The 23,111-nt window shown below is 41.7% G+C and overlaps 1 pseudogene across 1 annotated transcript in view; it reads right to left on the bottom strand.

The window, feature by feature from the left end:
• Nucleotides 1-23,111, bottom strand: part of LOC307193496 (translationally-controlled tumor protein-like) — a 178,670-nt pseudogene that overhangs the window by 130,087 nt on the left and 25,472 nt on the right. Inside the window, exon 5 of the transcript XR_013831767.1 lies at nt 1,103-1,309. The product of XR_013831767.1 is annotated as a translationally-controlled tumor protein-like (transcript). The remainder of the gene's footprint in view (nt 1-1,102; nt 1,310-23,111) is intronic.

Consider the following 23,111-nt stretch of genomic DNA (forward strand, 5'->3'; position numbering starts at 1 on the left):
CCGTAAGGCTGGAAAAGAAGCATTCACACTGTGAATTACCATTTTTCCCAGCATCGAGCTCTAGTCAAAGACAGCACAATAATAAACTAGAAGCTCCTTTGTCTGTTAACATTGTTCTTCATTACTACATGAAAAGCAAATTGTCTCTGTACAGAGGAAGAGTGGCACACACAGCCATGGGAGTAGGGGGAGGGATTTGCCTCTCTCGCTGACTGCCTCACATACACAGAGGCCACTCATCTATCTTTCCCCACCGGCCCACCCAACTGCGCCTTCCCAATCATTTCATCTGCAGGCACATTGGGAAGAGATCCCTTGTTCAGTTGGGTGAGATGCTGGATTAAAGACTCCTGGGATGCTTTTACACTGCATATCCTGAAGCTTACATCCACAGATTTCTTTCTTTTTTTTTTTTAAGTCACTTCAGTGTATCCCTTTATAATATTTGGGAGAAGTGATGCTTATCAGAGATGCTCTTTTTTTCCCCCAGGGCTAAATAGAGTCTGCAAGTTATTGTGGGTTATGGGGGCTCTTAAGAGCCAAATGAAAAGGCAGCAAGCAAACAAACAAAACATTAAGAGCAGAAGATGTATATATATATGTATATATATATAGTAGAACAAGTACATGGTAACAGTTACTGTGAAAGTTAAGAAAATACACAGATTAGACCAGAACTACCGGAAAGGGTCCTTATAATTGAAATAAGTTACTTATTAGAAATTAATGATCTTCTGAGGGTTTTTTTTCTTTTAGATGTAATAGATTCCAACAAATCTTGCAACACAAGCTTGCTTACAAAAACTATACTCAATTAAAAGATCGTAACTATCTTCTCATATGGAGGCCAATGGCCAAACCCAAGTTCATGATTTTTTTTTTTGTGGTATGCGGGCCTCTCGCTGCTGTGGCCTCTCCCGTTGCGGAGCACAGGCTCCAGACACGCAGGCTCAGAGGACATGGCTCACGGGCCCAGCCGCTCCGCGGCATGTGGGATCTTTCCGGACCGGGGCACGAACCCGTGTCCCCTGCATCAGCAGGTGGACTCTCAACCACTGCGCCACCAGGGAAGCCCCATAATTTAAATCTCAAAGAAACTTACCTCTTCATGACATCTGATAGGAGCCTCAAGGGATCATTTCCAGAGTGTGTTGCTAGAGAGGTCTGCCAGGAGAGGCTGAAGGGTGCTCTGTTACACAGGACGTGGGGAACCGAAATCATGTCTGCTAACTCAACTCTACTGACCAGAGTCTGGCTGCATGAACTCAGTTGCTGAATATCCGTTCCAAAGTAGTTCAATTTGTGTGTACTGTTAAAAAGAAGTTGAGATCTCATCAGACAGGTAAAAATCATTGGGGGAGGAATGTCCAAATCAACTCTGGACATAAAACAGCTGTTTCTACACTGTTAGGTTTTGCAGTATCATTTTCTGCATGATTGCTAGTTTTTCTTGCTTGCCCATGGGAATAATACCTGGCTCACTAAATTGTCATGAGGCTTTAAGGAGATCACATCATAAAATAACTATAGTAGTTCTCTCTAATATAGTATGTTTTCAGTAAATGCCAGTTGTCTTTTCAGGTATAGATGAACATTTGATTTTAACTTAGGGGGGAAAATACTTAATTGCAAAGTAGTATATTCGCATTTGTTCTGTCCCTAGGAGACAACTTTTGTGTATTTTTAATGTGCAATACTTGAAAGACCACCTTGAGAAATGGTAAAATGTTTGTGGAGGTAACTGTGACAATCTTTCTCTACTCTGAAATTCTGTTATTCTAGAACATTCCCAAATATCTAAAGTTCATGTATTCAACCCAGAAATCGAGTCTATTCCCCTAGAGCCTGCAACTATATTCTGTCTAAAGAGAAACCCGCCTCTGTATTTTTACCATACACCACATGACTTAGGGCTAGTTTTGACTTAGGCTGGCTCATCCTGTGTAAACAAGACACTGACATCACCGGGACACAGAAAGGAATAAACTCGGTCTGTGCCCATGAGAAAGTGGTAAAAATACATGAGTCACATCAGAAACATCTGTCTTCAATCCCAAGTTAAGGACTTCCCAGGCTAAGGGGCAATTTGTGAATCACATGATCTACTCTCCAACTCAAACTGTGTGCTCATTTGTCTTAATCCTACTAAAATGTAAAAGGATAACTGATGGTGTCTCTTTTTTAATAATACTGCTTTTCCTTGAAAGTTTGCATGCTGGTTTCCAAATTGTTACAACAAATATATTTTTTCTTTTCTAATTTTAAGCTTGAATGCTCCCTTCTTAATTTGGAGTAACAACATTTGTTCCTAAACTCATAAAACACAGCATTGACTAATAGTCCCTATAGTTCTGCTTTTTCTGCAGGGGAGATGAGCTGAACTTCCTGACCGTGGCTCCTCACATTAAGACCCTTCGTTTTCAATCTCTTTTCTCACTCCCTCTCCAGGGGCTCTTTCTCCATCATTTCAAACAACACAGGTCATCTTGGTCTAAAGCATCTGTTCTCAAGTGGGGGTGACTTAACCAGGGGACATTTAGCAATGTCTAGAGATAATTCTGGTTGTTAAAACTGGGTGGAGGGGGTGATACTGTCATCTAGTAGGTAAAGGCCAGGGATGTTACTGAACATCCTACAATGCATAGGGCAGTCCCCTCACCAGCTCCCATAACAAAGAATCGTCTGCCCCAAATGTCCATGGTGCCAAGGTTGAGAAACCCTGGTCTAGAGGGGAAAAAAAAACACAAAAAACTAGTTTTATATCATTTTGTATCTAGCTACTCCCCTAACCACTCTCCTTCATCCCTATACTTTTTCAAAATATCTCCCCTCTATCCATTTCCTATTACCCTCTTACTCCTTCGTCATCTGCAGTTTGTCTCCCAAACAAGTCACTGCCACTGTTCTCTTCAGGATTACTAACCTCTTTAATGGTCAAACCCAACAAACCAATGAACACTTCCCTCTCCTTTACTTTGACATCTCAATGCATTTGAATTGTTGACAGTTTTCTCCTTCTTATAACTCTCTCATCCCTTGGTACCGTTCACGCCACCCTCTTCAACTCTTCAGCAGCAGAGCACCCATCATCACAAACACTAGCATCTCACGCCTCACTTCATTCTGTTCTATACTGAAATATCCTCCCAAAGAGCTGTTTCCCTGCCTGCCCTGCCCAAAGGAGTACCATCTGATCTTTCTATCTCCTTAATTTGCTTTGCTTTATCCATAGCATTTATTGCCACCTGAGATTATATTGTATATTTATTTTGAATTTGTTTCTTGTCTCTCCTCACCCCACTCCCACTTCCCTCAGAATATAAGCTTTAGGATGGAGCAGGGACTGTGTTTTTGTTTGTTTGTTTTTTGCGGTACACGGGCCTCTCACTGCCGCGGCCTCTCCCGTTGCTGAGCACAGGCTCCGGACGCACAGGCTCAGCGGCCATGGTTCACAGGCCCAGCCACTCCGCTGCATGTGGGATCTTCCCGGACCAGGGCACGAACCCGCGTCCCCTGCATCGGCAGGCAGACTCCCAACCACTGCGCCACCAGGGAAGCCCAGGACTGTGTTTGTGTTGTTTACTTCTTCGTGATGAGCACCTGCCACTTAGCTACACATGCGTATCTGTAGAATGAACGGCTGGATTAAAGAATGAATGAGTGGCACCATGAAGTGTTTTTCTACCTGCCAGCCCTGTGCTTAGTACCATGTCCAATACTGGTTGTATCTGTCTTCTTAAAGCGTTTCTTTCTTTGTCTCCTAAGACATTGCCCTAAGCTGATACATCCCATTTCCATGACCACTTCTCTTTCGATGCCTCCTCTAGATGCTTGGCTGTTACTGAGATTCACTCCTCAGTGGCACGCCATCACTTTGCCTTGCACTCTCCTTGACAGCGTGTTCCAGTGTCCCACTGGAGTGACCCTGCTAGGATGCTGTGTGTCACACTCCACATCTGTAGAACAGCTGTATCATGGGTTGTCCTGGCAGACCAAACATGTTCTAGATCAATGCTGTTTCTGGTGACTTTTTCAACAAAGTAGAACAATTGCAAAGGCCTTGATACAGGAGGGGAAACTTGAATGTCTGGGGGAGTAAAGAAAGGCCTGTGTGGCTGGAATGAGGGGATAGGGGGGCACAACAGTGATAAAATATGACTGTGAAGACATTTTCATTGGAGGCTCCTTTATGTGCATGTAACTACCCAAGATGCAGAGACAAAGAAATTAAAGATGAGCTGAGGTTCCCTTCATCACTCAAGTTCTGTGATTTAGTCATCGCAAGCTTATGTTTTTGTTCCTATCAAACACTTTCATTTCACCCTGCAAATTCCCCTCTCCCCTGCTTCTTTTTTGAGGTTCCCTATGGTCAATTCCTCTGACCCTGTTTACTTGAAAAAATAAGTTATCACTTATTATTTTTTCAAATAGTGATCTATATTTAACGTGAATCAGAACAAGAAAATTTACTCCAAAATCTATTCCAAAGTACTGAGAATTCACATGGAGCTTAAATTATACATAGTGGAGAAAGGCACAAGTTTTGGAAACACCCATATAACTAAAAGAGATGTCATTTGCTTTTCCCGCTTTTACCCAAGTACGTTTTCTTCAATTTTTTTTTTTTTTTTCCTTTCTCTGATTCATCTTTTTTTCTATCCAGCCTCTTGGCCTTTAAAGAAAATTCCTTGGGACTTCCCTGGTGGTCCAGTGGTAAAGGATCCTCCTTCCAATGCAGGGGACGCGGGTTAGATCCCTGGTTGCAGAACTAAGATCCCATGTGCCGCGGGGCAACTAAGCCTGCATGCCACAACTACTGAGCCCGCAGGCCTCAACGAGAGGGCCCGCATGCCACAAACTACAGAGCCCATGTGCTCTGGAGCCCTCACGCCACAACTAGAGAGAAGCCTGTGTGCCACAACGAAGAGCTTGCACGCCGCAAAGACTTGCCGCAGCAAAAGATCCCACGTGCTGCAAGGAAGACCCGGCACAGCCAAATGAATTAATATTTTTTTAAAAAAAGAAGGAAAAGGAAAACTCCTTAATGGTGGGCAACCATTGAAAGCAATCACATATAATCTGAGTTATCAAGGGGGATTTGAGAGAAAAGTAATTTCTGACCAGGAATACCAGCCAAGACAAAGATAAAGAAGCAAAGTGGATATACGTGTGTGTACGTGTCCATGTGCGTGCCTATGGCAGTGTTTATGCAAAACCCTGGAATCTGAACTTCATGGGTGCCCTTAAAAGTCATCTACTTTTTAAATTTTCAAATACACACGAATCAAACAAGTATTACATGAATGAAAGATGAGTCCTATTATAAAGGTGAAACAATTACACAGATCATTTTTTAAACCTGGATGGAAGTAAGCAGATATTACTAAAAAGAGTGAGTTTAAACACTCTGGAAACTGTAAAACATTAGACACTCGTAATATATTGTTGCTATGAATAAATAATTGCTTGTATATTTATTTCTTTGCACATTTAGATACACTGTGTGATTTAAATAGGATTATTGGGGGCTGCTTTAAATAGGAGTGGGAAGCCAATTCTAGAGAGAAACTACAGGGAAAAAAATTCCTGTTCTCTTCCTGAACTTGTCCCAGGAAGTTTGTATTTGGAGTTTTTATTTAAATCACTGTTTCCTTTCTAATTATCTTCTATATTCATGTATTTGGACATTAAGATAGAGTTTTAATATTCTGCTTAGAAAGAGTCTTATATCTGTCAAGCTACACAATGAATTTAACTGATTAATGAATTAACCAGCTGACAACCATGGGTGTTTCTATTACCTGGGTGTATTTTAGCATGTTTTCAACTAAGAAGGATAAAAGAGGTATTAGAGACCACTTGGGAATCATTAATAATAGTAGCATACATTTAGATGAAGGAAATTTGATATCAATTTTCAGAGAAAATAGTAGAAATCTTGCGATCTTTTCTGGGGGAAGGGGTGGTAGGTGGAACCCAGAACCTTGGTGGTTTGATTGGACGGTGTACTACACGGTCTAAGTCTGATCCTTACAGAAATTGCTTGGTTTGCAAAATTGTCAAGGAACTAAATGACTTAATCAACCTTTCCCATTTTTATCTGCAGTCAATCTAAGCTTATTATTTATCAAACCACTCAAGTGACGGCCCCTGATTGAACAGAACATTCCACTGGGAACAACGTGAGTAGCCTTCCCTCCTGGGAGGGGGTATTCACAGACATCACAATGTTCTTTTTTCACCTTCAACCTCTATACGTAGACACTTAAAAGCCATTTTGAACATTATCTCATTATCCCTTCACTTTTCAACTAGGAGTTGATTACCCTTAATTTACAAGGGGACACTGTATTGGGAAGGAACCCAGTTTCTCTACTGTTACATACAAAGCACTCTGTGTGGGGCTAAGAACAGAATTCAAACCTTCAGGTCATAATTTAGCCTCTGCTTCAGCATTTACATAGCATAATATTACGACTAGGACCCTCTCCACCTCTGAAAAATAATGGGGTATTATTGACAAACAGAAATCCCTTTGTGCTCATTTAAAATCCTATTTTTTAAATCAAAGGTGGCTGTTTTTGAAAAGAAATAAATTCAGACTTTCAAATATAGCAGTAGCTTTATTTTATTTATGTTTCTAGTTAGAAAACTGCTCTGTTTAGTAAGTATTCACCCAAACGGGTGACTACATTCCTCAAAGAGACAAACTAAGGTAACCCTGATTGTTTTGTTGACTTTGCTAAAGGCAATGGCCCACAGCATTAGTAATTAAAATCCATTTAAAATTAATTTACCTTCAGGAGCTCCACAAACCCATAAAATCAGATGCATGCAAAAGTAACAGCTACAGATGCATTTTTGAAATCAGTGGTTTTCAAAGTGAAAAGGTAGACAACGGAAGGAAGGAGAGTGCAGGACAAAGAAAAAGGAAAGAGAGACAGAGAGAGAAAAAAGAAAGTGCTTAGTATTAGCCTGAGAAGCTTGCCCTCTGAGCTCAAGCCCACTGTTTCAAAGACAGGATGACTTCACTTAGTAAGGTTTCAAGTTACTGAAGCATCATTCCCCAGAATGGAGCCAAACTAGATTGAGACATTTGAAAATGCTTATCTGAGCAAACATTAAATTTTTATCCATTTCTCAAAACCAATCAGAGATTCCACTGACTACCATCTTAACCTCACAGAAATTAAGCAAATACTTTCTGCATTGAAATGTCATCTAAGCTTTGCATCGATGGAATCTTTGACTACCTGCTCACAACTTCAAGACACGTGCTTTTAGATAATCAGATGTTGGTGTTTGGGGGAGGGATGGTAAATATATCTAAACACTGTTCAACTCTTATTTAGGAGGGAAAGTGTGGAAACTGCTTTACCAGATGCGGAAAAGAATGTCATCTACAGTAAATTTGCAAGTGTAGGGATTTGAGTGTAAGAGCTAGAGGTGGGGTAGGCATGTGGGAGAGCAAAGGACAAGAAGATGAAAATAAGAGTCTCCTTTTTCTACCTATTTCTTTCCCTTGCAAAGTATACACTTCTGATTAAGTGAATGGCCCAGTACTGAAAACAAAAGTGCCTAAAAAAAGATTTAGACTATTTATAGAACCCCATTCTTGAAAAAGACTTTAGAAATAACCCAATCCTACCTCTAATTACATGTAGTAAATTCAGCTATGCCTCCCTGACAGTGTTTGTTACCTTTCACCAGCTCACGTGTAGCTGAGGCAGACAAGTCTATTGTGGGCACAGACCAATTCCTAAAAGGTTTTCTAAATCTGAATTCTGCTCTCTTGAGCAACATAGGATACAATATTGGGCTCCACCATCTGTAAGCAATAACATGACAGTGGGGCATGGAGCTCTAGGGTCAGACAGACATAAGTTCATGTCCAGGGTTAACAGGGATAGCTGTGTAGATACAGGTAGGTTACTCAGCCGCTCTAAGCTTCAGTTTCCTTACCTGTAAAGTGGAATAATAAACATTTCCCACCTCATTGGCTTTTTGCAAGGATTACATGGATAACACATCAGAACAATACCTAGCATACAATCAATGCTTAGATAGATTAACTACTATCATGGTGTTAAAGGCTCAGTCAGATGGTCTTGAGTTCAAATCCTAACTCCACAGGTAAGTGGCTGTCCTTAGGCTAATTAACTTCTCTGAACTTCAGCTTTCTCATCGCATTTATTAGTGGAGCCTAATGTTGTATTTGCATTTCTCTTTCAGACCCTCAGAAATAAGAGTATGAAAGAGAAAGTATCCTGGATGCCCAGGAATCCATTGGTTCTATTCCACGTATTCAGAACAAACCAGTAAAAACAATGTATAGCAAATAAGAATGCTAATGGTGAAGGTAGGTCACATGAAAATTTTCTTTAGAGAAAGATACAATTACATTTAATTCATTTACCCACTGATAACTGTTCTACAAACACTTGCCAAGTGCCTACAGATTGCACCAGACAGACCCCGCTCTTTGGGGTCTCATGGTTTCATGGCATCTGGGATCCTCCAACCTGCTTATCTGAATCCTATTTCTCTTAGATGGTCTTAAAATGGCCTCTAGGCGATTCATTCTACATAATCATTCATGTTCCCCAGAAAGGTAAAATTATATACTTCTTTAAAGTCCAGATGTCAAATTGAAAGAATGAACTACGTCCATCAAGATGGTAGCACATAACTGATCAATGTACAGATCATTTAGACTTTTTGTTCATTTATAGTGTACAGGCATGACACTAAGTAACCTAAAACATCCCTTCTAGCTGTCTAGTTCTACAACTTATAATTGCGTTATTCTATTATTAAGAACTTTCTGTAGCACCAACTATCCAAGGCTATACATGGCACTCGGACAGCATCTCTTGGCTCAGTCATAGAGGGACCCCCTCACGGAGGGTTCATCTCTCAAACAAACACTCATGAGGAAATTCCTAATGTCCCAAAATATACGTGAGCAGCCTTTAAAAAATTCTTGCAGCACACACTATTGCTTTTGCCACCTGCTGTCTCTCCTACCCACTCTTATTTCTTCCAAGTTACAGAAACCCATTTTGTTCATATATTAATCACCATGTGCCTCAAAGAAGACCAGGCTCCTACCTGGTCCCAGAGGTTAAATGTTCATTGTTCTTAGCCAATCATCATTATTCTAATCCTTTTGCCAGTTATTGGTTTAGGAATGGGCAAGTGATTGAAATTCTGGACAATCAGATATGAGACGTATAATGTGAAAGGAAATGTACTAAGTGGCTCCTGGAAACTGTTTCTTTGCTGTTAAAAAGGCACAGGTAAGAGGAAGCTTCCTTTTTCCTACCCCTTCACTCGGCTGCTCAAGGTGATGCCTGGAGCTTCTGCAGCCATCTGTGACCACAGGAAGATAAATCGGAGGATAAAAGTAAACACACTTAGCAGAGCAGAGCAGAAAAATAAAGAATACCCAGGCCCTTCTTGACATTGTTGAGTTGCTGAATTAACCAACCCTGGAACTGCCTACCTCTAGTCGACTTGGTCTCTGAGATTTAAAAAAAAAAAAACAGAGCTCTTGTTTAAGGCTTGGCTTCTCCAACCATAATGTGCCTGCAAATAACCTGTGTGTCCTGTAAAAGTGCAGATTCTGATGCAGGTCTGGGTTGGGGCTGTGGATTCTGCAATTCCATCGAGCCCCCAGGTGATGGTGATGGTGATCCTGGCGGTCCTGAGCCCAAGCTATGAGTAATAAGGGTTGAAGTCACTTGAGATAAATTTTCTGTCATCAGTAGCTGAAATCATCCAAAATGATACAATCCTCAATCTAGCATTCTTTCTCATCACCTCTTGCCTGTGTTGATGAAATCGAATTGAGAACCTGAAAATTTAAACATTAATTTCAGTTGATGTTAACCCGCAGTTCATGCTTTGACTCAGTTCCACACGTTTCAATACCCCACAGTCACCAGCACCTTCTCCTTCTGTTCTGCCTTAAATAAGGCATTCATGGCCCCCGGCACCCAGCGTGTGACAAAGGCGCCTGTGAATGCTGGGTGCATTCGCCCTGCTCCACCAGGGAGTGCTTGCCAGTGCACCTGGCCCAAAGGTGAAGCAGCTGCGTGCACGTCGGTTCCTTCCCTGCCATCTCCAGCTCTAAAGAGAAATGCTTGAGTGCTTTTGCAAATCAAAACCTTTTCATCCTGAATTTGGTGATTCACCCTGAATGGCGTCTTCTTGGAAAGTCTGTAATGCACGATTGTGTAAGATGGGTAAAATTGGCCTGTCTCATTGACAGCACTCTTCTTCTCGTGGCTCAGGCTGGGCTGGGGGAGGTGAAAGAGTCACAATAAAAAGGGTTCTTCACAAAGGGCCTCCCTCCCTTGTTGGTGCAGCCATGCCTGTGTACCTGCGTGGGCTGAGCTGTCTGCATGCAGTTGGTATTACTGCCCCCTTTGTTCATTTCCTAGCCTCTGGATGAGAATTCGGTTTCAGCAGGTATGAAGATGGTGCTTGTTTATAAAAGGGCGAATTTACAAAGCTTCCGTACTAAAAAAAAAAAAGTTGGGGAGAGGCAGTCATTCAAAGGCCATGCCAAATTTGCTTTTCCCCAAAGCAGGGAGAGACAAAGGAAATCTCAAGCATACCTCCCAGACACAAAGAACATGTGTTTGCCCTCCAAATTCAAGCGGGTGAACTCAGCTCATTATCCCAGAAGCTGGTCACTAATTCTATCCAGTTAAAAAATATATCTATAGTCCCTTTCAAATAGTGAAGAATTATCTTTGTATTTAGGGTCAGCTAACATTTCTTTTAGTGCCAGACAACCCTACACTATGAACTTTCTTATATATTATCTTATTTAATCTTTTCGACAACTCTGTCAGTTAGATATTTGAATTAGTAGAAGTCCAGAATCTGAAATGTACATATTGAGCCCAAGAGACCTTTACAAGAGGAAAAGGTAAAATTGCTTTGGAAAACTATGTTAAATAGCGCTAGAGCAATCTAAGAGCACCAATACTTTTTTTTTTTTCTCACAGAGCTGAAACAGACCTCCCCTTGGCTTCTGCCTCAGTAGAACAGTCATGGTCTTTGCAGACAGAAGGACTGATGGCCAGAACCTTCCCCTGGTACCTTGAAGCCCTGGATTTACAACCCACACTATACTTCCTGGGACAAAACTGTCTGGGTCAGAGCTTGTAGGTAGCCACCCAGAAGCCACGTGCAGCTCATGGTCGTCTTTTTTGTGGCTCTCTCAACTTTGTTCATTTGGATTCATTGCTGGTATTTTTAAATGTTCATGTAAAAATCTGGATTTCAGAATTCTCCAAAGAAGTCAGATCGGTCTGTACTGGGTCGTAGGACAGTACTCTTGATTGCTAAGTAGGTGAAATTCCTTTACTCAGGGAAGGTGGTTGGTCTCCAACTGGCACACTGAAGCTCTCCTGCCATCTCTCCAACATGGGGGCCAGTGTCACTATCAAGTCTATGTCAGTCTACACCAAGGTTCCTCGACCCTGGAACTCTTGGCATTTGGGGTCAGATAATTCCTAGCTGTGGGGGACAGCCCAGCATCCCTAGCCTCTACTCACTAGATGCCAGTGGTAACCTTCACCCCAGTTAGGACAACCAAAAATGTCCCCAGACGTTACCAAATGTCCCCTGGGTGGGTGAATATTCCCTGGTTGAGAACCACTGCTTTACATACACCCAGTCCTCTTTGCTCATTTAAGTCACTAGCCAAGCCCCCATCCTCAGCAGAGTCTGCATCTCCAACTGCCTCCAAGTCGTCCCTTATTCCACTGATGATGAAAAGTCTACAAATACACACTGATTTCCCCTAACTTAAGGTTTTGTGTCCCTTTAGAATGAATGTCAGTCTCAGTCAGGCAGTATATTATCAATTATTTATATCTTGGATTTTCCAGATCTTTTCTTAAGGGCAAATTTGTACAGGGAAGTGGATGAGGAGAGCATGAAACCACTGTGTCCTGAAGGAAGGTTGATAAGAAAAGGCTATTTTAAAAAGAAAGGGCGGGCTTCCCTGGTGGCGCAGTGGTTGAGAGTCCCCCTGCCAATGCAGGGGAGACAGGTTCGTGCCCCGGTCTGGGAAGATCCCACATGCCGCAGAGCGGCTGTGCCCGTCCGGAGCCTGTGCTCTGCAACAGGAGAGGCCATAGCAGTGAGAAGCCCGCGTACTGCAAAAAAAAAAAAAAAGACGGGGAAGGGAGTAGTAGATGGGCTACAACATTTTCTTAACCGCCAGCCCAGCAGGCATCCACGTGAAACAAAGCTTTATGAGGCTAACCTGTGCTCACACTGAACTTTCCTGCTCTGAATGAGTAGGAGAGTGGATTTACACACGCCCAGCCCCCAGCCGCGTGTCATGCTCCTGTTTTAATGAGTTGTTCTGGCAAGGGGTCCTTCTCCAGAACTCATTTCCTCACGTGGGCAACACGGTTAAGAAAAACACACCCATTTGCCAGCTCCCCTCATTGTCTGCCCTAATTAGGGGGGATTTTGCTGTTCTTTCAAAATGGCTGTGGAGGGCAAAGGGATGCTGCAAGGGGAGTGACCCTCTGCAGGGGTGACCATTCCAAGTTCCTCTTAGCAGAGACCTCAGACTCTGTGCAGGGCTTCTGCGTGACAGGATCTGAAGAGAGACATTGGGAGAACTTTGGGGTTAGATAAACCTAACTTTACAAATTGGTCATAACTGAGCAACCACAAAACCACCTCCTACACCAAAACCTATGAAGTGTGGCTAACTTTCCTTTCCTTCAAAGGAAATGTGTTGACCTAAAAGAATGTACTAGAGCTCAAGAAAGCTGAAAATTAATGAACTCAAAAAGCTAGAAACAATAGAAAACTCACTTTTTAAAAGTAGAAAAAATGGATAAGAATAAAAGCAGATGTAAACAAAAAAAGAACCAATAAAATAGATAATTGTTGATGAGTATAGTAAAGAAAAAGAGATCAGAAAAGAAGTCATAAATAAATAACATTAGGTATGAAAAGGGACCCATAAATAGAGTTACAGATGAGATTTTTTAAATTCTAAGATACGAGAGGCCCTCTCTGCTCTGCACCAAACCCTTCCTGAAACATATTACTTGCTTCTGCACAAAAAAGCAAATTATTCTCCCATAATATCTTCCATGCATATCTGTACTGTAGCACTTATCACAGCATATAGTTCTTTCATTTGTCTCATCCACTAGCCCCAGAACTCGTTCATGGAAGGAACTATATCTTATTTATGTTGGTACTTTAGCTCTAAGCATGCCTGGCCTGTAGTTAGTGCACAATAAATTTTTGATAAGTGAACAAAGTCAGAGAAGAGTAGCGGGATGATGAAAGGGCTGAAAATTTTGCGATGAGGAAAGCCTGAAGGAAAGACGGCTGTCTGATCCTCAAAAGAGATGTTTACAAAACACACTGTAGCTGCCTTCAAAAGTGGGAAGGGCTGTCATGGGGAAGAGCGTTACATTTTTCTGTATAGCCCCACAGAATAGACTCAGAGCAGCGGGTACAACGGAGTTAAGATTCAAGAGGCAGAAGAGCCAGTTGGATCACTTGACTTAGAAGATGCCCCTCCTCCCAGAAAGTTTCTGTTTAACTTATTTAAAGGTAAGAAATACGTCTCATTTCTCTTAAACGGATCATGAATCTTCCTGCTTTTCTTCCCATATACCACCCCCCACCGCACCCCCAGATCACCTGTAGACAGCCAAGGACGGTGGATGGTCAAGGACTATTTTTTGTTCAGCTTCAGGATATAACCATGTATACACTGCTTCCCATATCTCTGTCAGATTTCCAATTTCAGAAATGAGCCTCGTCAGGTTAGTATGAAGCCTGATTCTAGCAAAACCTAATATTCCACTGAGCTGCCTGCCAGACACTGCTAGTATCAACATTCTGTTCTTCACTCTGAATTGCAATTTAAAATCAATTGGGCTTTTCCCCAAATATCTCAGCCACCTGTTTAAATCCTTTTCCTCTATGCCCAGCATGAACATATTTCTCCAAAACTTGGTATTAATGACTTCATCAACTGCATTAAATGTAGAGTTTAGACTGACTTTTTCACTTGATCACAGCTCACCAGCTATCTGCAAGGGTTTTGTTCTTGATGCACACCGACTCTTGAGAAGCTCACCTAAAGTTATATTTTCTATGAAGACCACTTTCAGACAAGAAATGCAATTACTAAAATTGCATCTGCTATTTGTAATTACTTAGGTCTACACCTGTGGTGAATTGGGAAGGAGGGTATCTTCTAAGTCAGAGAAGGGTAGCAGGATGATGAAAGGGCTGAAAATTTTGTGATGATGTTTGCAGGTCCTTGGCCATCTGTTCACAGAGTGAGGCCAAACACCGATGGGAAATCCAGTGCACGTGGGAGGACCCACACCCTCCTAGGTTTCTCTTTAGAGTGAATGGGGCGAAGGTTCACTGCATATTGGTAAACTCCTAAGTTCATGGAAGTTCTTTTCTTCCAGGGTAGAATCCACCAATCTCCCTCCTCAGGGTAAAATCCTGACTGCTGACCCTCAGGGAGAGGCAAGCATGCCAGGGCCAACTACATGAATTACAGGGCCCAGTGCAAAATGAGAATGTGGGCCCTTTGTTCCAAAAGCAGGAAAAATTCCATTAAAGTTAGTAAAATAGAAAGCTTTTCCCCCTCTTCTGCAGTCTCTCTCTCCATTGGTCACGGTGTTTTTTAGCTGCCACTTAAAGTTGTTCTAAGTAAAAAAAAATTAAAATTTTACATTATTAGCATGAATTTTACTGTTCATCTTTATATTGTGCAATGCCAATTTTACACGCAATTATAAGAACATTTAACTCAGGCAGAATCACTAAAATTACATAATTTTTGTTGCATAGTGTGTACTTGCATGTATATTTCATTCTTACCAAAACAATGGCTGGACACACACATACAGCTGTTTTCATTTCACTTCTTGATAGGTTCTACCAACATTCTCTACCGTGACCTTACTGCTGAGTAAGTTAGAGCTGGAAGGAAAAGGAACTATGGCTTTGCCCTATCTTTCCCTTTCCTTCTTATCTTCGTCTTCATTGTAGGTGGTTTGGCTAATACAGGAAAGCAACAGGAGTAAGAAAGGGTGGGGTAGGGATCCTTGGTGGCCATATTTCTTAGACTGCAATTGCCCTAGTTCTGATTTAAACAGAAAGTCCCTTGGGGTCTGTCAGTGCCTCAGTGTCCTCTCTTATAGACGAACACACTTACCTTGAATTCATTTTGAGGCTTGCTCAACTACCACACATCTGGATCCATTGGAATCCTGTGCTCATGGGACGTTGCAAACACTATTCTCGAATGGGGCAGCAAAGAACCATGGACGTGCACATGGCACCTGTCTCCTCTGCTCACAATCATGCTCCACCATCCCATCGAACTTCACTTACAAAACACAAGTTCAAAGATACAACTATTAAGAACTTCAAGATGGCGGCAGCAGAGCGTTCAGTCAAGCACTGGGCCTTCCTGAGTTCTGTGTCTGAGAAGCCAGCCCTGTGGGCTAGGCATCGTTAGGCACACTTCCGCTCAAAACCCTCTTTCCAATTCACTGCCTCACCCTCACCCATGCTAATGCCTGGTTTCTCTGAGTCTGAACCTCTCCTGTTCAGTTTCTTCAGAGAAGAAATCTGCTCTATGTTTAAGAGCCAATCCACAAGGCACGGGGGAAGCAGGCCCAGCGTTGATAAGGGTTTCAGTGGGACAAACACAAATAGAAAGTTGGGGAGGTTCCTACAGCCTGAGTGCGGCAAAGGTGGGGGGTTAGGGAAGAAGAGGGTATAAATACTAAACCAGTTAATGGCCATCAGGTCTTGGAAAATTAATCTATTATCGACACATCAATTTCTTTCTTTAATTGAAGATTATTGCTTCTATTAAAAAATATTTTGCACCTTAAAAATGTCTTTGTTAAGTCTGGCACGTAAACATTTGTGATTTCTCCAGTGCTTTTGTTGGAGTAATGGGAAATAATGGATTCTGGAGTTTACAGACATGGCATTGAACCCTGGTCCTGGCACTCCCCAAGCATAGCTATAGATAAATTATTTAACCTCACTGGGGTTTGCTTTTCTCTTCTGAAAACAACAGAGGTAACAATATCTATTCTCAGGCCATGCTTGCAAAAATGAAATGAAAGTTGAAATCATATAACATAGTGCCTAATACTATTCTTGACGTGCAATGAATACCAGTTTCCTGCCTTGCATTGTATATTATAAGAATCTCTTACGAATACATTTAAGTGAACCAAATAGTGAATTGAGAATGATAGAGGGCAATATAGATTTCTTATCCTCCACAGACAATGGATAACAGATGATACATAAATACACAATTTTCCTTATCACACTGATGACTTTGCCTTTATAGGTGGGGTTAAACAATAACGCATAACTGACTTTTATTTCCACATCATACACGGGTAAATTTGATAGGATTTGATCAAGTATAAGTTATTTATTTGGGTTTTCTTTATGAGCTTGTTTTCATTTTGTTTTTATTGAGATAATGTTGGTTTATAACATTATATAAATTTCACATGTACAACATTGTATTTCTACCTCGGTACACACTGCAGCGTGCTCACCGCCAAAAATGTAGTTTCCATCCATCACCATACAGCTGATGGTGTATGGTGTCCTTAAAGTTTGCTCCAGGTGTGCTTAAAGTGTTTCTTTCTATGCTACTGTTTGCAGTTATTCCATTTCAGGTCACCAAACGATGGCTATCATGGGGCCATGTTATAATCCAACCATGAATCAGGTCCACATTGGGTACTTGTAGGCATGTCTTCAGTGCTGGTGTGCTGGGTTCATCCCATATCCTCCCTTTAAGCAACTGTGTTTTGCTTTTCTAACATTCATGATAGAGAATGTCAGGGATGCTAAAGAAATTACTCGGGAACCTGTACGTGTATATGTGACTGGTCCAAGGCTTAGAGCCAAGTAGGGAACTGAAACATCACAGGTGTCAGACTTTCAGTTCAACCAGAAGAATAAAACCCTGCAGAAATGTCAGGAAGTTACAATGCGTATCCAATACAATGTAAAATGGTAAAAACTGTAACAACACAAACTTAACACAAACTAGTCCATGACTAGGTGGTAGGTATGTGATAGTGGGAGGAAGGGATGTTAGAAGGTGATCGCTCTGGGTTGTGCAGCTTAGCAGGGAAGGTGGCTATCTGTCCAGATAGAGAAGGTGAAGCAAAGCCATTACATAGGCAGGAGACTATCCGCATTATCTCACAGAAAAACACCTTCATGATTCTCAAAGTTAGGAGTAGTCCTGTAGTACCTATCCTTTATGCATAACAAATTTTGGTTTTGTGCCTTGCTTTCAATATTATAGAAATCTCTTATGAGAAACAATGGCTTAAAGTGCAAGGAGTAAGTAGGATGGAAAGACTTGTTGACTCTCATTGAAAAACGTGGGAAAGCTCGTTTTGCTCTTGTCTACCCCCATCTGCTCTGCAGGAAAACAAATGCCCTGGTACTGCTACTAAGCGCCTTCCAAGGAATTGATGAGAAGGAGAGGAAGCCTTTCCAGATGCTCCGGAGCTTCAGAAAGCAGTAAGGAAACGTATATCATGCCTTGCCAGAGAAACAGGACATCAAGTAAAAGTCTAAAGGATCTCCAGGAAAAGTTCCAACCAGGACGACCCACGAACCCATGAGCAAATTAGAATCTCTGCTTTTAATTGTGACAAGAATATTCCAGAGTTTGCCAGTGCTTGCCAGTGAAATCATCACCATCTTTCAATACATTCTTGGATCCAAGACTGGCCTTAATAGTAGATGGTGTAAGTGATCGATTATGAGTTTGAGAGCGCTGGAAATCCCCCTACCCCTTGTAACTGCCGTTCTATCACTAGAAATTCCTATATTTGCCCTCCTATCTGCAAGAGCACACAATAAAACTTTAATGCTGTTTAGAGGGCTATCTAGTGTTGGTATTGGCTAACCCTCAGAGGACATTGCCCTCCACTGGTGCTTTAACCTAAAACAAGTCTCAGACTTTCTGAAAACCAGAAGAACAAAAGGCTCCAAGGGAAGCAGAGGATGGTCAAGATAACCAGGACTTCCTTCTCCACAATACGCTGTCCTTGGGCCTCCTCTTTAAAAATAAAAAATAGACTTGCTTCACTTCTAGCAGTTAAATTTCCTTGTAGTTTTTCCTGCAGATACCTTGCTCAACAATGACTCCATTTCGCTAATAAACTACCCAGTACTCCTATCGTTGCCACTCACTGCACAGCTGGAATAACCGGGTCACAAAGAAACACCTGCCTAAAATTCCATGGGTCATCAGATGCCCAGACAACTGCAAAATTCCCAGTCCACGGACCCAGAATCTCACGAGCACAGGAAGAGCGAGAGGGTAACTGTCCAGGTCTATTACCAGCCCTTGCTTTTCAGCTAGCTTTCTTGGCACACTTGTTTACAGAGAAATATGGCTCCCATCGTGTGTGTGCGTAGAACATACAAGAAGTAGTCTTTTTTTTTTTTTCCTCCTTGATAAACAAAAATAACCATGACTACATCAACGCAAAGTAACTGCACACATTTTTTTTTTCATTCTTTAGATTTGCCCTTAGAAACTGCCATCTACTAATAATAGCAGTTGAATAATTTTTTTTTAATGGACTGGCACAGACAATCTTGTATTTGACTCCCTGGAACTGACAGTATTTTCTTTGGTTGAGGACCAAATGGAAAACTATGCTTGGTTTCTGAGACACAGGAACTCTATTTTGAGAAGGAATCAAACACCAAGGGATATAACAAGTGTTCTATGGCAAATCTGAGTCAGATAAGCCTTTTCTTAACTCCCCAATTTCAGTCCAAAATAAACTTCTCTAAGGGTTAAGTCAGTATGCAGTGTGTGATGTACCTCTTCCTTCCAGCATCCTCTCTACTTGATGAGGCAAAAGAAAGAAGACCAAGAGCGTAGCTGCCTCTTAGAGGATATTCGTGGAAATCAGGAGGAAAATAGAAGAGGACATGTATAGAGAAGGTTGAAGAAATTAGTATTCTTATGTCAGAAAAAAAAATGGTGTAAATGGGAATTTAATTCTTAGGTTCCTCACATATGAAAACAACAATTATGACAACAACAATAATAATAGCAACAATTTTTTCACGATTAGGAAAAAATACCAATGGGCATACAGAGCAAAGAGTATTCTGAAGTCCTGGGAAGCAGCTCAGAGCAGCCTGGGAAGGCAATATGGAGGCTCTGGGCAGAAAGACTGTGGTCTAGAATGAGAGGACTGTTAGCTCCGCTTGAGCGTTAAAAAAAAAAAAAAGCCAATGGGGTAAATTCATCTTTGAGTATGTAAGGGATAAATAGCTGCAAGATGCCATCTGATGTTCTGTAATAAGGGCAGAACACAAATTACTGCATCTGAATTGCTGCCACTATAACAAAATAATGCAGTCAGGAGAGTGTAACTGGAAGTTAAATCAGGACTCTTCATATCTCTCTTCAAGTGAGGTGTTGATACCCTTTAGATATCAGATACCCTAAAGAGTATGAAACAGCTCCCCACACCCAGAGTTTACAAAAGAAATTTCTGAGAATTGGTACTGTACCTCCTTAGCCCCATCACTTATTTTGAAAATATAAAAAGGATGGACAAAGGGGAGAGAGAGAGAAACAGTTAAGAGACTCAGTGGAGAAGGTGGTTACCTTGAGTCTGCCCACTGAAAGGGGTGGAGGGGAAGAGAGAGCTTCTTCTGTCCTCTCAGCCTAGATGGGGTGGGGGTGGGGGGGCTTCCAAGGGACCATCGAGAGATCTGGAAATGGGTTTCCCTCCGTCAGGCGACACAGAGGATTGGTTCCTGCATCACTCCTGAGAAAGCTGAAACAGTCCAAGGAGGTATGATGGAGGGTGATATTGGGATGGGCCCGCATTCCCTAGTAAGGATGTGTCAATGATCGCTGTGGAGCAGATGTAAACCAAAGGGCTTTGCGTCGGGTCCTCTACCTGAGGGTGGGCTGTGGGGGGAGCATGGTGGTGTGGTGCAAGGACCAGGATGCTGGAGATGAAATCCATCAGAACTACATTCTGCCTTGGATTTGGTTACGAAGATTGAAGGAGGGACATCTTGGCTCTAAAAACTAAAACAACGTTGAAAGATTTAAGTAAGACGTAAGAAAAAGAAGGAAACAACTTGATTGTTCAGAGCAAAGCAAGATGAGGAAAATTCAGTTATAAACTTTAATGTAAGGTGTATACTACTGAAAGAGAGAAATTAAGAGTTTTGAGACAAAACCAGCTGTCAGACAGGTAGAAAATATGATATAGCTGTTGAGAAAAGAGAATGCTCCCGGAACAGATGGGTGCACCTCTGAGCTTTACAAAGCATTAACTAGCTGTTTAAATAAGTCCTTAGCAGATGTTTTCAATGTAATTTTGGAGGTGAAATGGAAAAAAAACAAAGTCCAAAGCACAAGGGGAATTGATATCACAAATAAGAGACATTCTTGAATGCAAGTTATTGTCAAACGTTTTTCTTTTTTTTTTTTAAGACTAGCCACAGTATTTGTAAAATTGGAGTACATTACCAAATTCTGCAATTAAAATCATGTATATTGCATTATTAGCCTTTAAAAGAAGGAAAGAGACACATTGAAAGGAAAAGATGGCTTACCAAGGAAGCTACGTGGTATGTACAGCTATTCATCTTGAGACCAAAAAGGGGAGGAGACCTCCATACCTGCATTGCTACTTGTAAAAGGTTTGTTTTTGTAATGGTTCCCTGTTTATAATGAATAAATTCATTAGGAAGGAGATAGACCACAAAAGGAGAAAGGAAAAAATGCTCACTGATCTGTGTTGAACATATTGATGTTCAATACTGTGTTAAGAATATATGTATAAAGAAGAGAGTCGATTACATTGCACAGACAATAAAACAGGGCAGTCAGTTTTCTTGTAAGATGGCTCACATACATATATACACACTTAGGTATATCAGCAAATGTTTATCAAGTGCCTCTACATGCCAGGGAGTGAACTAGGTGATGTACGGAGAAGATAAATAACACCTCGTCCCTACCCTCAAGGAGCTGACCTTCCTTGCTGGCTGTTCTTATCACTACTAGTATCTATTGTTATCTGACTTTCCCTACCAGTGCTACATACACCCACACCTTAGCCATCAACCTGTAGGGATGGTGAAGGGGGAATTAAATACGGGGAGCTAGAGAGATGAAGTGGAGGCATCTACGAAGACTCAGACACCACACAAGAGAGGCTAGAGAGGAAAATGTGTAAGATCATCACTCCACTGGGATGGAGACCCATATATCTAACCACTCAGCCCATTTGCTTCAATACCTTGACTACATGTCATCATTTAAAGTGGAAGGAGAGAAGGCATGGGAGAGGGAAGGGAAGATAGCATCCGTGCCTGTAAAATCTAGGCATATGTGTTGAGAAATGATATGAACAATCCAGGAATGAAAGACATAGAAATGGAAGGAGGAAAGAAAGGATTAACTTATTTAAATTGTCATTTTCAGAATTCACTTCATTCAAGGGGTCATTAAATCCAGCATGGTGGTTTAGAGCACGGGTTTTTGCCTTTAAACAACCCAGGATTAGAGCCAAGGCTTTGCCACTCACCAGCTGTGTAACTTCTAAGGTTCACGTCCCTCATCTGCATAATGGGAATAAGAACAACACCCACAAAGTGTTGCTATAAGGATTAAATCAGACAGTGCACACAAAGAACATTTATCCCAGTGCTTGGTACTTATAAGAACTCTAGGGACTTCCCGGGTGGCACAGTGGTTAAGACTCTGCGCTCCCAATGCAGGGGGCCCAGGTTAAATCCCTGGTCAGGGAAGTAGATCCCACATGCTGTAACTAAGAGTTCGCATGCCACAACAAAGGAGCTGGCGAGTCGCAACTAAGGAGCCCATAAGCCACAACTAAGACCCAGCGCAACCAAATTAAAAAAAAAAGGGGGGGGGAGGGAAAAAAAGAACTCTACAAATGTTTTCTACTATTATGATTATCAGAGCATCTTGTTTGTGTGGCACTACAGAATTGATCATTGATGCATTCAATAAGAAGTTATTGAGCATCTATGACATGGCAGACACTGTGCTCAGGATACAATAAAGGATAAGAGAACCTAGTTCCTACCTCTCATAGAGCTCAAAGTTTGGGAGGAGAATTACTCTATAAATGTGATGTTCTTGGCAACGTTCTTGGCATCGAAAATTTCAGAAGAATCCTTCCAAGACTCGTGATGGATCAAACAACTCTTACAAAATAAATAAGAAAATCTTCCCCATATGAAAACTAGAAGGGGAAAAAAATGAATTCAAAACACATGAGCCTGAGACATGATGGAACATTTATCTGACACTGGATCTTCTGGATTAATTACAATGACCACGAGCCTTGCTCTTGCATACTCGATTCCTCTGATGGTTCCCTTCCTCTTTACCTTCACTGCCACTCTTCTAGTTCCTTTCTCAGCATCTCTAGCAAGTACTAGACTCTTTTCTGGGTTTCTGACATCCGGGCTCAGTCCCCTCTAATCGTTCCTCAAACATCCCTCGACAGTCATTCACGTCATTTCCAATCATCTCATGCCCCTGTTTAAAACTCCCTGACACCCTCCTGTTGTCCACAGGGTAGAAGCCAATGGCTGTGCGTGGCATACATAGCTGTTCATGAACCAGACCCTTCTTATAGCTCAGGTCTTGCCAGGTCCTCTGCCAAAACTGGTATTGTCTTAATTATTTAAAGGTTTCAAAAGGACCATATTATCTCACCTCCGTTCTTCCACATGCTGTCCCCTCTGCCCAGAAGACCCCCTCCCGCTCTGTGGGATTCCTCTCATATTATCAGGGCTCCTCAGACCTTGATGATTCGGGGAATCTTAATGGTTTGTCACATTTTGTTTGTTTCTGTGTCCATCCCTCCAACTGAACTGCAAGCTCCTTGTGGGCCAGTTGTCTTATACTTTGGTACCCCAACATCTATAATATTATGTACCTCAAAATAGATGCTCAGTGGAAAAGTATCTATTTTTTTCACATGCTTATTTACTTGATATTC

Source organism: Stenella coeruleoalba (assembly GCF_951394435.1).
Source record: "Stenella coeruleoalba genome assembly, chromosome: 10".
NCBI classification, from domain to species: Eukaryota; Metazoa; Chordata; class Mammalia; order Artiodactyla; family Delphinidae; genus Stenella; species Stenella coeruleoalba.